Source organism: Polistes dominula, unplaced genomic scaffold, assembly GCF_049000335.1.
Source record: "Polistes dominula isolate Pdom_NZ unplaced genomic scaffold, Pdom_raw_medaka contig_19, whole genome shotgun sequence".
Taxonomy (NCBI): domain Eukaryota; kingdom Metazoa; phylum Arthropoda; class Insecta; order Hymenoptera; family Vespidae; genus Polistes; species Polistes dominula.
Genome location: NW_028301058.1, coordinates 3,324,082 through 3,340,248, shown reverse-complemented (window position 1 = coordinate 3,340,248; position 16,167 = coordinate 3,324,082).

Sequence of the window (16,167 nt, the reverse complement as noted above, 5' to 3'; positions counted from 1 at the left end):
AAAAGCTGCGAGAAAACGAAAAGCGAAAGAAAGAAAAGAAAAGAAAGAAAGAAAGAACGAACAGAAATTGTGTGGGCAATTCGCTTTCCGATTTTCTCTCTACGCGCTTTTTTTTGTATAAAAAACTACCCTCTTTTTTTTCTTTATTTTTCTTTTTTGTTTTGTTCACTAAAAACGTTGCTGCAATTTTTACCTTTTTTCTTTTTTTTTTTTTTAATTCTCCCTTTCCCCCTCACTGCGAAACGCGAACGCGCGTTTTCAAATCGACCCTATTTACGGTGACATGAAAATTTCTTCCCAATCGTTCATTCGTTCGTTCGTTCGTTCGTTCGTTCGTTCGTTCGTTAGTTGGTTAATTCGTTCATTTGAGAATGAGATCCCTCATCAATATTAATTTCGTCGTTAACTCTTTCGTAATCGATTTTAATTCCAATAACTCCCCCTCACTCCTACTAATTATTTTCTAATTTCCCCCCCCCTCTCATTCTTTTTCTACTTTTGTTAAATTTATCCCTAGCTGTTATTCTTTATTTTTTTATTTCTTCTTCTTATTCATTTTTTCATGCTTTTCCTAACGAACGAGTACAAATTCGAAAGTAATACGAAAGAAAGAAAGAAGGAAAAAAAAGAACAATAACAACGGGGGCTTACAATAAAAAAAAGAATATGAAATGAATGAGAGAAAGCATTTTTAAGCCCTGTGTAAAATTTCTTATCTTTTTATTTTATTTTTCCCCCAACCCCGTTTAACAAGCAGAACTAGGAAAGTCACGAAGTTTTGTACGGAAATTAGGGTTGACGGGAGGAGGGTGGTGGTGATGGGTAGTGGTAGTGGTCTTGCTTAGATTCAAATTAATTCGCACGAAAGGTTTTAAATGTAAAGATATATTTGTTAGGGTTGATATTTTTGTTCTTTTATTTTCTTTCTTTCTTTCCGTTTACTTCTTACCCCTCGTCCATCATTTCTCTCTATCTCCCTCTCTCTCTCTCTGTTTTTTACGAAAAACGTTTCTGGGAGGGTTGACTGACAAGGTTTCGCCATTTCCGTGGCGCGTCCGGTAACGGACTTCGACCTCGATAAACTGGCAAAACATTTCGCGCCATTGCCATAAACTTCTTCGTCTTCTTTCTCTTCCATTTATTATTATTATTATTATTATTATTATTATTATTATTATTATTATTATTATTATTATTTTGATTCGTATCTTTTTATCTTTTTATTCCAACACCATCAATTTAATATCATTTTATCGACTGTTTGCAAAAACTTTTGAATAGTTACCCTATATCTATTTTATTTTTAAATCCCATTTTATAAGAGAAAGAGTAGAAGAGACAAGGAAGGTAGGGGAGAGAGAAAGAGAAAGAGAGAGAGAATTTTAACCCTTGGTCTCGAGTTTCCATTCTATTCGCTTTATTCTACCAGTGATTTAACGAAATTAGTTCGGGAGAAACGGAGAAAGGAATGCTTCTTCTTCATGGTCTTTGAAGGCCGACAGAAAGAACTTACGATCCTTGCTTTTGAGAACAAAGCTTTTCCAGGACTACGAACAAACTCTCTTTCTTTCTCTATCTTTCTCTCTTTAACTTTTTCATTCTCTCTTTCTATCCTTTTATTACACTGTATTTGAAATACAAAATGGAATAGATAATAAAACGAGATAAGATTTATCTTATCTCATGATCAATGAATAAAAGTAAAAGTTTGGAACCTTTCGATTATTGGACAATTGCCAAAATACTAAGTTCTATGTTGATTATTCTATCGGTTGAATTCCCATTCCCAATGGCGTCATACAGTTACAGACAGCTACATTCGACAACGAGAGGATTCAACGAACCGAAATTGGCCCACACCGAATGTGGTGTTGGTCCTTTTCGTGTAGACGCTAACAGATTCCTTAGAACTTTGAGAATTAAAGTTATAGGGTAGGTAGCTAGCTAGGTAGCTAGCTAAGCTAAGCTAAGCTACACAGTAGTTGAACACGATTTAAGTCCATTCAAATCGTTCTATCGAAATGATAAATGAAAACTTTCATGACAGATTGTATCCCATTGATCGTACGTATAAGCAACATTATCTCGTCTAATTATGGCAATGAATATTAATTACAAATCTAACATTCGAAAAAAATAAATTTCTACGATTTTGTAACTTTATTCAAATTATTTATATTTAATCGTAAATGATCTAATAAATTAATTAAAATTAATTTGATTTCTTTTATCATAATTTAATCGGACAAATCCAATTGTAAAACAATACGAAATATTATTGTTACCTCATTTAGAAATATTTTGTTAAAAAACATGAAACAAAATTATTTCATTATTCCATTACATTACATTCAACTAAATATAATATTGATTGTATCTATATACAATATCATGTATCCTAGTATTTTCATTTATCTAGCTGCTGATTGATCGAATAATAATTAACAAATAATAGATAATCGTACTTCGTCGATAAGTTTATTATAAAGATTTATAATCTGGAAACAAGGGTTCATTATAAGGAAGAAGGTTCATCATTTAACTCGTTTTCGATCAAGAAAGATTAAATAGTTATGTGGAAGGTGGTTTACTTTAGACGCGATAATATGGCAATAAATCATTTAATTGCTAGATGCACTCCCAAAGCGGCTTGCTTCATGTATCCTCCTCCTCCTCCTCCTCCTCCTCCTCCTCTTCTTCTTCCTTCTCCTACTTCCTCTCTTTCCCTCCTTCTCTCTTTCTCACTCACTCACTCACTCATGTTCCTTCGATTCTCTCAGCAAGATTCTCTTCTCTTCTCCGCATGTTGTTGAGATAACAGGCCCGAGGGTTAATTGTTTCAAACTTGGAGCCTCACGCGACACGAAACACCGCACAGTATTTACCACGTGTAATTAATTTATACTCGCGTACAGTACTATCTCTCTCTCTCTCTCTCTCTCTCTCTTTATCATTTACTATCTTTATCATTTACTCTCTCTCTCTCTCTCTCTTTCTCTTTCTCTTTCTCTCTCTCTCTATCTCTCTCTGCATTATTTTAATCGCGTCATCGTTGAAGATACAAAGCAACGAAGAACGTTATGCCAACATTGAAATTTCCCTCTATAAGATGATTTCGATTAGGTATTACTACTACTACCTTGTATTCACGGGACAAAATCGTATTATCGAAATAATAATAATAATAATAATAATAATTATTATTATTATTATTATTATTATTATAATAATTATAATAATAACAATAATAATAATCTAATGTAAGTCGATTATATACATATGATAATTAATTAAATGGATGGATGGATTCGAAATAAATACGTCCTTAACAAAATTTCTGTTCCCTACAATATCCGACGTACCATAGAACAATGAAACTTTTCAAACAATTTCATTAATAACGTGAAACGTATGATACACGAAATGTTGAACAATCTAAATAGAAATGTAATTTTGTTTAAAAATAATGAAAAAAAAAGAAATGAAAAAAATACGATATTTTTCAAAAGGTCCTACTAACTTTTAACGACGTATATTCTAAATTACAGGATTACAATTATAATAATAGAAAAGCGTCAAGTTAAACTATGAAAGAGAGAAAGAGAGAGAGAACAAGGAGTTGTTGAAATATAATATATTTTCTAACGGTGAGAAAAAGATCGTGAAAACGTGCCACGATTTACAAGTATCGAATATATATGTCTCTTTCTTTCTTCATTCTTCTTTCTCTTTCATTTCATTTTATTTCTTTTCATCTCTTTTCATCATTCTTTCAAATTTCACCATCTTTTTCTGCTTCTTCTTCTTCTTCATCTTCATCTTCTTCCTCCAGTTCTTCGTTATACTCATACCCCCAAAATTCAACTATATCGAGAAGTTTTCAGTCCTTTTTCGGTGCACGGTGGGAAAAGAGAAGGGGGAGAGGAGAGGAGAGGAGAGGAGAGTTGCTGGCGCCCTTTTAGGCCAGGAATGCAAACTTTCGGCATAACTTTTCTTAACCGAGTGACGGTAGTTTCGCCGTGAGATAAGACGCTCGTCATAACCGCGTCGAGAGATTTCTCTTCGTGAGAGAAGAAACTTTTCCCTTTTCTCCAAAGTAAATCCGAACGACGAGAAGTAAGAGGAAGAAGGAGAAAGAGGAAGAACGTCCTCTTCGTTGCGCGTTGCTCAACAACTTCCCTCACCTTCCTTGAACTAACAACTTTCTAGGTCCTAAACTTACGAAGGCAATACGATGATATCGAACTACTACCAACTATAATATAAGACGAGTTACTATCTACAATTACTTTTAATCTTTTCTCACATATTTTTTTTTCATCATCTTCTTCTTCTTCTTCTTCTTCTTACTCTTCTCGTTATTCGTCGTAGTCAACCACAAATTAAAAAGAAAAAAATCAACAAATTCTATAAAGAATTTAATATTATCAATAATTATATATTTTTTATTAGGTAAAACGTTCTCTCTCGTAGTAGAAAAAGAGAGAGAGAGAGAGAGACAGATAAAAACTGAAATTTCTATTCGATAATTTCGTTACGATGGTACAAGTTAAAGAAACCTTAGGATCGATCGTAAAAAGATTGATAATCCTCTTCAACGAAAGACGCGAGCAACGTTAAAGGAAAGAATCTTGAAGGGGGGTTTATTCCAGGTGAATAAAAAAAAAAGAAAAAAGAGAGAAAAAAAAACAAAAAATAAGAGAAGGTGGTGGTGATGGTGATGGTGGTAGAGGAGAGAATATGCGGAGGAGAAAGTAATTTTATCATGACGGTACTGATAAGATTCTGTCAACGGATTAGCTAGTAGTCAAAAGTTTTGCCACTCCCCAACAGGGAAATCCGAGTCCTAAATTCACTGAAGAAGATCTTCCTAGAATGTAAGGAGAGAGAGAGAGAGAGAGAGAGAGAGAGAGAGAGAGAGAGAGAGAGAATTTCCTTCTAGAGAAACAGCAGTGTGTCTTTTCTCGATCTCTCGTCCCGCTGGAAAACGTAGACATGCCGGTAGTGGATCAACCGAATGGATTAGTCGTTCGTTCATCTAACTACCAGTAGAAACGCTTTCGAGGCATTTCGACTGGTCCAGGATCTTACCTTAGCGAAGTCCGCTTCGTTCGTCTAGGGAATATCGTCTAATATCGTTTTAGACGATATTGCCAGTAAATCGTGCCCTTCGAGGACCGCTTGACGTTCTACTACTACTACTACTACTATATCCTAGTTTCTCTCAATACTACGAACAAGAACCTCTGGCTTGATGGCTTTCAAATTTACCACCTATTACCGTTACTATTGCAAATCAAATTCGTCTATATACCAATATATATATATATATATATATATATATATATATATATATATTGACATATACATATATACATATATATATAAAAATTCAGCGTCACATTGTTGGTTTGCAATAAACTTCGAAACTACTGAACCAATCTTAATGAATTTGTTTTTATTTTGTATAATTTTTTTCAACTTACAATATAGGATAATTTTTATCGCAATTATTGTGTATTTTTTATTGTAAATTTAAAGATTTATTATTTATAGGTTATCTAGGTCTCTAGGTTGTATTTAAGTATTTAATAAATGGCTTCGTATTTACATACGACATAACCTTACTTTTTCTATTTTTTCGTGCATTATTATTTTATGTATTCCATTCTAATTGTGTGTTGTTATAATTTGCTAAATAGTTTAGAATTATATTAAATCAATATTTTATAACAAAACCACAGCAACCCGTGACCGAAGCATCCTAGTTTATATATATATATATATATATATGACGTTTTACGAATTTTTCTATTTTGGGAGGTATTGCTTTAAAAATTACTGTTACAAAAACTGATTGAATAATTTAAATCAACTTATTAAATGATACGAAGTTAGTATTGATCGAGTGTGATGTATAGAATTTTTATTGAAATATTTTATATAGTACAAGATTAAAATGTTTGATGAACGTTCATTATAAAATTGTGTTCCAGTTGTTTTTAATAAATTCGATTTACTTTTAAAAATTTTGTTAACAATATATAAAATAATATGATTTGTGCTTGATATCATTCGTACGTTTGTTATTGTTAATATGAATAAGTTTATACGCAATAAGAACATACAGTGTGTGTGTATTAATATGTTCTTTATATATTCTTAGAAAGAACATATATAAAATAATATGATTTGTTTGATATCATTCGTACATTTGTTATTAAGCGTATTAACTGTAATATGTATAAGTTAATTAACATATATAAGTTATCGATAGTAGAAATACGAGATAGTTTTCGAGTTATAACCAACGAACGATGGAAGAGTAAAAATACTGTCCTAACGGACGATACTCGGCCTTCGAGTTGGTGCGGTTAACGTGGTCTTTGTCCGGAAATTGGATGATTCGATCGACCATCCCCGTATTACTCTTTAACGAAGCCGAAACACTGTAGACAAGCCTCGAGCTCGAACTTCCGTGCAAACAGGATTGGAAGATTTTGGATAATGGGTGTATCGTGAAACTCAATATCTTTAGTAACAAGCACAGATTCGCTTTTCTATAAGAGTAGTAATAAAACCGAAAGAAAATAAATAAAGGAAAAGAGAAGAGGAAAAAAAAGAAAAAAAAAGAAAATGAAACATCAGCAACAAATAAAAAAAAAAAAAAAAGATTACGATACCAATTGCATCAGCGCGTACAATAAATGTTCTCCGAGTTTTATATTAAAAATGAAATATCTCATATGTGTTCATTCTCTCTTTCTCTCTTTCTCTTTTTTTTTATGCATCAATAATCGAACGATCTAATCGGTTTCACGTGGAAGGAAATAAAAAATTCCGGAGGAAATAAATCCTTCACTTCGTTCTTTAATCGATCGAGTAAATTATTTGATTATTATTTTCCAACGTACTGAGTAACAAATGATCATTACCGAGTCATATGAAAAAACAATTAATTAATTAACAACGTTATTTTTGACGCGAACCGTATACGAATACCAAAAACATATTACAAATATATATATGTATATATATTAACATTTTTATTGACTGAGTTATTCTTCGATACGAGATTTCATTATCTTTCCGTCAAAACAATTTTAAAATGCCAACATAAACCACGATTGGATACCGTTGCGATCCATTAAAGTTAGCTTCAAATTGAACGCATTCTATCGGATTTCACTTGGCCAAGCTCTCACCCCTCCTCTCCACGCCCACCCCTTATCCCTCTTCTTCTCTACCACCCTATCTTGACAAAGAGTTATCCTGTTTTATCGAACGTTAAGGACATTAAGGATATATCAAATTACAAAAGAAAGATAGAGACGGAGAGAAAGGAAAGATAGGGAGGGGGTTTCCAAAAAAGAAAAAAAAGAAAATAAAATAAAAAGTATTAAAAGAAGAAGAAGAAGAAGAAGAAGAAGAAGAAGAAGAAGAAGAGGAAGAAGAAGAAGAGTATGCAACAAAGGTTTCGTAACTGCTATTCGTGAAAACTTTCCTAGAACGTCCCTATCTCCGACAAGTCCGACAAACTTGAGTCAGAATTTTTCTTTTCTTTTTATTTCTTCCTTTTTTCTTTTCTTCTTTCTTCTTCTTTTTTTTTTTTTTTTTTTGGTAAAAAGAATTACTTGAAAAGCTTTCGCGAGAAAAGCGTACCTTCGATAAAAATGGATTAACTTGTGCTCTCTCTACCATAGATGAATTTGTTTAAAGTTCTCGCGTGGCTGGGGCTCGCCTTTTGGTTTCACTTTTAATTATTAAAACTTGGCAAACTCTTTTCTTATTATTCCATTTTTACTTTCTCCTTTTCTCGTGTTTATTCTACCCGTTAAAAAAGATCATACCTTAACTATATACTTTCCTAATGGATTATATTTTCACTTTTCGTAAAAAGTACAACTAAATGAATACGTTGAATATGTACGAGTAAAAAAAAATCGCTAAATCGATGAGAAATAATAAGTAATACGAGTAACATTAGATTAGAAAATTATTAACAAAAGGAGTCATTAGAACGAATAATTGATCATTGTCGATTAAATAAAAAGTGTTAGTTATACGAGTATTGAATCGTTGATAAGGCTAAAGTTTTAATTTCGTTCGAGATGCATGGAACTAAGACACGAAACGAGTCAGAATAGTCAACTTGGCAGAGAAACGTGGAAAAAAAAATCAAGAAGAAGAGAAAAAAAAAGACAAAAAGAAATTAGGTTAAGAAGAAAGGAGAAGTTTAGTTCTTAACTATTTCGACAGAACGAAGAAAGGAACGATGAACCAAGAAATAGAGTGGGAATGAGGAGAAAGTAGGGGGAAGGTGGGGAGAGTTTCATTTGATCGATCGTAGAAAATCGTTCAATGTACTGCAAAGGGACAGTTTTTATTATTCCAAAGCCGTGAAGGTAGTTCGAAACGAAGACGAAGAAAAGGAAGAGGAGGAAGAAGAAGAAGAAGACTCTTTTCGAACGCTTGACTCCTCTTCTCCTGTTAGGACAATTTCTCCTTGTTCTATTTAGGCTCTTATTTCTTTCTTTTTTTTCCTCGAATAACGATGTCTTCTTTCTCGAAACCATTTTCCCATTCCCCTCCCCTATTCGATGGGGTTGCACCACACCCTGTTTCTAGCTAGCAAGCAAGCTAGCTAGCTAGCTAGCCCTCGTTTCGCTCGAGTTCCGTTTGGTGCTCACTAACGAGACACATCGATTCGATTCGCGTAAAAGCAGAACTTTCTTCGAGGAAATTCGTCAGCCCTGATTAAGGCATAGAATTACGTCAAGCGTATACGATAATGAAATTTAATCCTTCATTAAGAAACTACTCCTCGCTCTCTTACATTCTCTCTCCTTTCTCTCTCTCTATCTCACACTCTTTTACTTTCTCTCTCTCTCTCTCTTTCTCTCTCTCTCTCTCTCTCTCTCTCTCTCTCTCCGGTCAGTTAATTATCGTCCGATCCTCGAACAATTGAGTCTTCCTTTAGTTAGTCTCTGACGTGAATTATAAAACGAAATTTCTATTATCTTATATACTTTACAATATAATTCTAACAAATTTCTCCCAACAAATCTTTGATTTGAAAAACGTGTATTAATACATTTGATTGAAAAAAAAAAAACTAGTTTCTTTCTATTTTTCTGATTAAAGATCGAATTAAAAAAAAATGGATAAGCATCGATAATTTTGTCGAAAATAAAATGTTGAAAAACAAAAAACAGGTGTGTGCAGATCACAATACATTAGAAGTGAAACCTTCAAAAAACCAAGCTTCGAGAAGAATAAAACGAATGCAAAGAGAGTATTAGTAATATTAGTGTAACCTTTGTAATCTGCAGGTACACACATGCATACACATGCGTTTAGTAGTCAATCTTTAAAAATTAATGGTGATGTGAATTCATGTCAGTGGTCGCAAATGTTTTAAGAGTCTATAATTGTTTAAGAAAGGGAAGAAAAAAATAATACACCTAAAGTGAACGGAATATAATCCGAAGTTATGTTCACCAAAGAAAAAATTAGAGATAATGAGGTTACATCGTATATAGATAGTTACGTATGTACATATGTATCAGAATAAAGTAGCTGTGAATCTGTCTATCTATTGTTTTTGATTAAGTTAGACGTGGGCAGATTTAGAGATAAACAGGAAACACATGATCAAAATAATTCCAATTTGGTTGAAAAAGAATTAAAAAATTAAAAGTATATACAAATAAACTTCAACTTCTACATTTGGTAATTTATTACGTTTTATGTAATTTAAGTATAGGTAGGTAGTTATATTACGGTACATTTATAATTTTTAACCTGTAGATATATGACATTTTTTAAAAAGAATATATAAAAATTTTCATCACGCTGACAAGAAGTCAATAATAATGATAGTAATTATATTATTGAATAAGGTTTATACAAGGTACAAAAGATGAATTATTTTATTTTATTCTAAAAATGGACAAAATTTTACGGTAGACATTATATAGATTAAAAATAAAATAATGTAAAACATATAATATAAGATTGTGTCGCGCGATGAAAGGAAATTCCTATTATCCTACCTATTATCCTTTCCTATACAATCTATCAGTCGTATACAATCCTAACAATAAATCAGATTTTACTAAAGTTTTCGTTCCTACGATAAAACATACATACACACACAAACACACACACGCTTTGAAATTGCACTCAATAATACAATATAAAAATACAATAATAGTACAATATTTAGTGACACATCCCTAATTTTCTGTACAAAAAATTAATTTAAAAAATAAAATAAAAGTTTACTCTAAGGAGATAAGAAAAGTTTCAAACGATTCATTTCTTCCCTCTAGTCGCATCATTTCAAAAGTGTCTATGGCTTCGGCAAAACGTTCCATTTCTTCCAAAGTTACCAAAGGTTTTACTCTCCGCATTACAGATTGCACCTCTTCGTTTTTCAATCCATTTACAAATCGTTGTTTTATTAACTCATCTCTAGATTCTCGATAATCACAATTTATGCTAAGAATTTCTAGTGATCGGAAAAATTTGGTTGCCCCCTCATTCTCATCTTGGCTTCGATTTTCAAACGTTCTTCTGTATAATACATGTCTTTCATCATATTTAAACGTATCCTGCAATAATCCTGCAAGACGTTCATAACTTAATTCATTCAGATCACTGAAACCTGTTGTTTCTTTAATTTTGGTTAAAACATGGGTTTCAACTAATTTTAACAAAAACGGCACTTTCATATAATGTGGAACTTGAATTTTATGCATCGTCTCATTAAAATTGTTCTCCCAAGCAATGAACTCTTTGAAGCTTGGGTCAAACTTCATAATCAAATTTCTACTAAGATTAACGTATTCTTCTACTTCTTTTTCTGTCAATTTTATTTGCATCTTGGTATGGAATATTTCCCAAACAAATTCAACTTTATAAATTTAATATTTTGTTTCACTCTCTCTCTCTCTCTCACTAACGAGCACTAATCTTCGTATTAGAAGAACAATTTAATGTATCACTTAAATAACTTATTTCTCCAAAAATACGTGCGTTAGTTTGGATGACCAAAGCAAAAATGATTGAGGAACACTTCAGAAAGTAGGTTTTTATAGGATTTTAGGTTTAGGAGAGGGGAGAACAACAATTAAATGAATTCTGAATTTGAGGTGTTTTATTGGACAGCTTTAAAATAGTGGGAGAAAGCTGCAAAGAAAAATTTCTAATCCTTAACCTTGACGACACATGCTTTTGCTTCTTTTTTCACTACCATAGAAAATTGAGAAAAAAGAAAATGTTCTTTTGAAAAGAGAAAAGATACAAACGTTATTCTTCCTTTTGTCGTTAATGACGGTCCGAGAAACTCTCTATTTAATGAATACAAAAAATTTTCACAATAATAATAAAAAAAAAAACGAAACAAAAAAGAAATATTTTTTGTTTTGAATGTAATAAAATTTTTCCGTATCTTCCCTGCTGACAATTTAGAAATTATTGTTTCTGAAAGACTTTTCAAGGACTTTCAGAGAGAAATTTTCGTTTCTTTTGATACATTTCTTTGAAAGAGAAGCCGTATCTTCCCTGCTGACAATTTAGAAATCATTTTTTCTGAAAGACTTTTCAAGGACTTTCAGAGAGAAATTTTCGTTTCTTTTGATACATTTCTTTGAAAGAGAAGCTATATCATATGTGAATTGAAAGGCCCATGTAGTTGGAACACTTAAAAATAACAAAAAATTCATGCCTAAAGATGTTCTTAATTGCAGATTAAAAAAATGAGAAATTGTATCCAAAGAAGATAATAATGGTATTGTCGTACTCAAATGGAGAGATTCGAAGGACGTATGGATTTTATCAACATAGCATGCTCTTATTATGGTACTAAGTAATATTATGTATTGTGGGGTTCAGACAGAGAAAATTAAACTAAACTGATGATGATGAAATATAATGATATGTGTGATAGTTTATTTAATTAATTATGTGATGTTGAGCGGTATTTACAAAAGGTTTACAAAAAAGTGGCGTGGTTACAAAAATATAGAATACAAAAAAATTATGAATATAAGACCGACTGACTGACTAATAAACTGATAAACTGACCGATAAAATACGAAGACGAATATAACAGACTGAAAGTATAATTATTGAACTGAGAACTAAGGACTAAGGAACCAATCCAAACAAATAGATATACAGACTGATACAGATTAAGAACTGATAGACTAAAGAACTCACTTTCTTACTTTCTTTCACATATTTATATCATAAAAGAGTAACACAGCCCTTTGGAGAGGGAAGGAGATTATGAATATTATCGACCAATAGCAGAAGGATCCACCCCCCATAGTCAACCGATGGGGCTTTCGTTTTTGATAAAGATCGTAGTGAAATCATGCATAAAGGAACTTCTTTTTTTAAACAACGGAATATCGTTTCCTTCCAATCACCGAGTGGAGTTTCCTTTCACTAAGATCGATAGCCTATTTAAACAGGAAATAACATAAATGAAGAACTAAATATTAATTTTATGGTTTACAGTATATATGTATATATGTGTATATGTATGCCTCTTAATAAAGTAGCTACGTAACATATGTAAGTAAAAAGTATATCTATTGTTTCTGGTTAAGTTAGACGTGGGCAGATCTCAAGATAAACAGAAAACACATGATCAAAATAGTTCGAATTTAGCTGGAAAAGAATTTTAAAATTAAAAGTCTAAATAAATAAACTTCTACTTCTACATTTGGAAATTAATTATATTTTATCTAATTGGGAAATATATAGGTAGGTATTTATATTAAGGTACATTATAATTTTTCACCTATAGGTAGAAGACATTTTTTAATGTAATAGTAATTATATTATTAAATAAAGTTTATACAAGATATAAAAGATGAATTATTTTGTTTTATTCTAAAAACGGACAGAATTTTACGGAATAGACCTAATATAAATTATAAATGAAATAATATAAATTCTATTTCATCATAGCCGAAATTGGGATCATTTTCCTGCAGAAAAGATCGCACTTCTTCGTTTTTTAAACCATTTAAAAATCGTTGTTTTATTAACTAATCTGTAGATTCTCCATAATTACACTTAATGCTAAGATCTTTTAGCTCTAGCAAAAATTCTATTGCGTTTTCACCCTCCTTTTGGTTTCGGTTTTCGAATGTCCTTCGAAATAAGACATGTATTTCATCATCTATAAACGTATCTTGTAATAAACTTGCAAGAGGTTCATATGTTAATTCACTCAGATCACTTAAGCCTGTTGTTTCTTTAATTTTGGTTAAAACATAGGTTTCAACTAGCTTTAACAAAAACGGCACTTTCATATAATGTGGAACTTCAATTCCACGCATCGCGTTATTAACACAGGATTCCCATTCAATGAACTCTGAGTAGTTTAAAAATTAAAAATTAAAATAAAAGTTTTCTCAACGACGGTGGTAAGATAAATATTCAGACACTTCTTTTCTTCCTATCTGTAGCATAATTTCAAAAAGGCTTATTTCTTCGGCAATACATTCCATTTCTTCATAAGTTGCAATGGATTCTAATCCCTGCAGTATAGATTGCACTTCTTCGTTTTTTAACCCATTTATAAATGTTTTATTAACCCACCTCTAGATTCTCCATAATTACAATATTTGCTAAGAAATTCTAGCGATTGTAAAAATTCTGTTGTTGCCTAATCCTCCTTTTGTCTTTGGTTTTCGAATGTTCTTCAAAATAATATATGTATTTCATTATTTTTAAACGTATCTTGCAATAAACTTGCAAGAGATTCATATGTTAATTCGCTAAGATTAGTTAAAACTGTTGTTTCTTTAATTTTAGTTAAAACATGGGGTTTAACTAGTTTTAACAAAAACGGCACTTTCATATACTGTGGAACTTCATTTCCACGCATCGCGTGATTAACACAGGATTCCCATTCGATGAACTCTGAGTAGCATGGATCGAACTTCTTAAAATATATCAAAATCTCATCAACGTATTCTTGTAGTTCTTCTTCTAAAAATTCTCTTTGCATCTTTGTATCGAATATTTCTAAAACAAATTCAAATTTATAGATTTAATATTTTATTTCTCTTTCATTTTCACCAACAAGCACTAATGTTTTTATTAATTAGGCAAGATATAAAGGATATTAAATTGCTATAGGGTATCTCGGTAATTAAAAAGAATGCGAATATTAGCACGTTTTACATTTTTGGTTGAACAATTTAATGTATCACTTAATAACTTAACTTACTCGGAAAATACCATTCACCGGAATATCTAAACGTTAGCTTGGATGAGCAGGACAAAAATGATGGAAGAAAACTTCGGAAAGTACCTTTTATAGGATTTTCGGTTTAGGAGAAGGGTGAACAACAATTGAATGAACTTGATTGAACTGAACTTGAGGTATTTTATTCAAAACGACGGAAAAATGAGCCGTCCTAAGCTAAGTAAATATAATAAATTTTTTTTTAAGACTCAGGTAGATGGATTTTTACTTTCACACTTTTCACCCTTCCTTTGAATTTGAGATATCTTTATCATGGGTTAGCACACACAAGTATTTGTTGTTGTTGTTGCAACTAATACCTTTAGATGCTTGAAAAAGAAGAGAAAAATTTTGATCGTATTGTTTTCGTTTCATCGAGTTTTGAACAACGACGATTATAAAATCTATTTTTCATTTCTATTGTTTTAATTTACAATATAAAAAATTTTTTTTTATTTTTTTCTCTATATTTCTAAAATAAGTTATATTATTGTATTTTTATTGGCAATTTAATAGCAAATAATATTTTTTCTTGTCACGTGTCCAGTTTCTTCTATTTAAAAATGTTTCTATTCTTTTGAAAAATTAGTAAAAATTTCCTAAATTCGCAAATATTATAATTAAAAAACATGTCTTTGGATATTTATAAGAATAACCTAGAATTAAAACAATCAAGCTTCGAGAAAAATAGACTAATGCACAGTATCACGAGTAAGATAATTGTAGGATTTATTTATTATAATATAATATTGTTAACATATATATCAAAGGGCACCGGTATGATCTTGGAATGGGGGTAGTTGACAAAAACTATCACTTTTCAAATTATATCAATAAGATAAATAGCCGAATGCGATAGTCATAGATAGAAACAAAATATATATATTAGGGTGAGTCAAAAAAATGACTTCTTTTTTTTCAAGTGCCACGGAAATATGGGTTGCTAGACACCTTAAAAGAATTCTCACCCAATATGAGCTGTTAATTTTAATAGGAAGATCCTCCGCATTGCAGTTTTTTATTTTTTTTTTTCAGTCTAATAGATTAAAATTCATATCTCATTATTTATTGATTGTACAGAAAAATGTTCTAGACGAATATTGTATGAAATTTAATGCTCTACAAAAAAGGTGTCTTATATTTTCTCCGGAAACCTCACCATTTGAATGATATTGAAGATTTAAATTTGATGATTTTAAGGCAAATTTCATTTTTGTTTATGAATTTTATAACTCGACAATAAATGACTATTAAAAAGTGCTCAATACAAATTTTTGTAGGAAATTAACTGCTCTATAAAAATGATGTCCTATGTTTTGGCGATTAAATTAACCGTTCAAAAGATATTCAGAGACAAAAATCAGTACACATGAAAGTTTGTGAAAAAATAAGTCATTTTTTTCACCCACCCTAATATATATATTATGTATATATGTATATGTACCTACAGGTTTAGTATCGAAATGATATAAGTCCACGCATCGTTGTATGCAGTCGGACACACACACATATACAAAGCTTAGTAGCCAGGAGTGGCGACTAGGAAGCAGCGCATAAAGAAGACCGAGAATAGGAAAAACTGTACAGTTATATTGTCTCATTCTCTCGCAGGTACAATCCTATATGTTTGTCTTTTTTTCTTTTTTTACTTAGTATCGTAGCCGTTTCATCGCCTCACTACATCGCCGTTATACATCGCCGTGTTCCATTTTTTCAAATCACCCCTATTCTAAAGAAGTTTTCACTTCGAAAAATCGCACTAAACAAATTGCAGAAAAATAGTATCGCATAAAAAAGGACCGCACAAAAACAAGTTTTACTGTGTATTTCATTGAAAATTCTCGAATTGATATATTGCTCGGTATGTAAAATATAATTGAATAACAAATGCATTA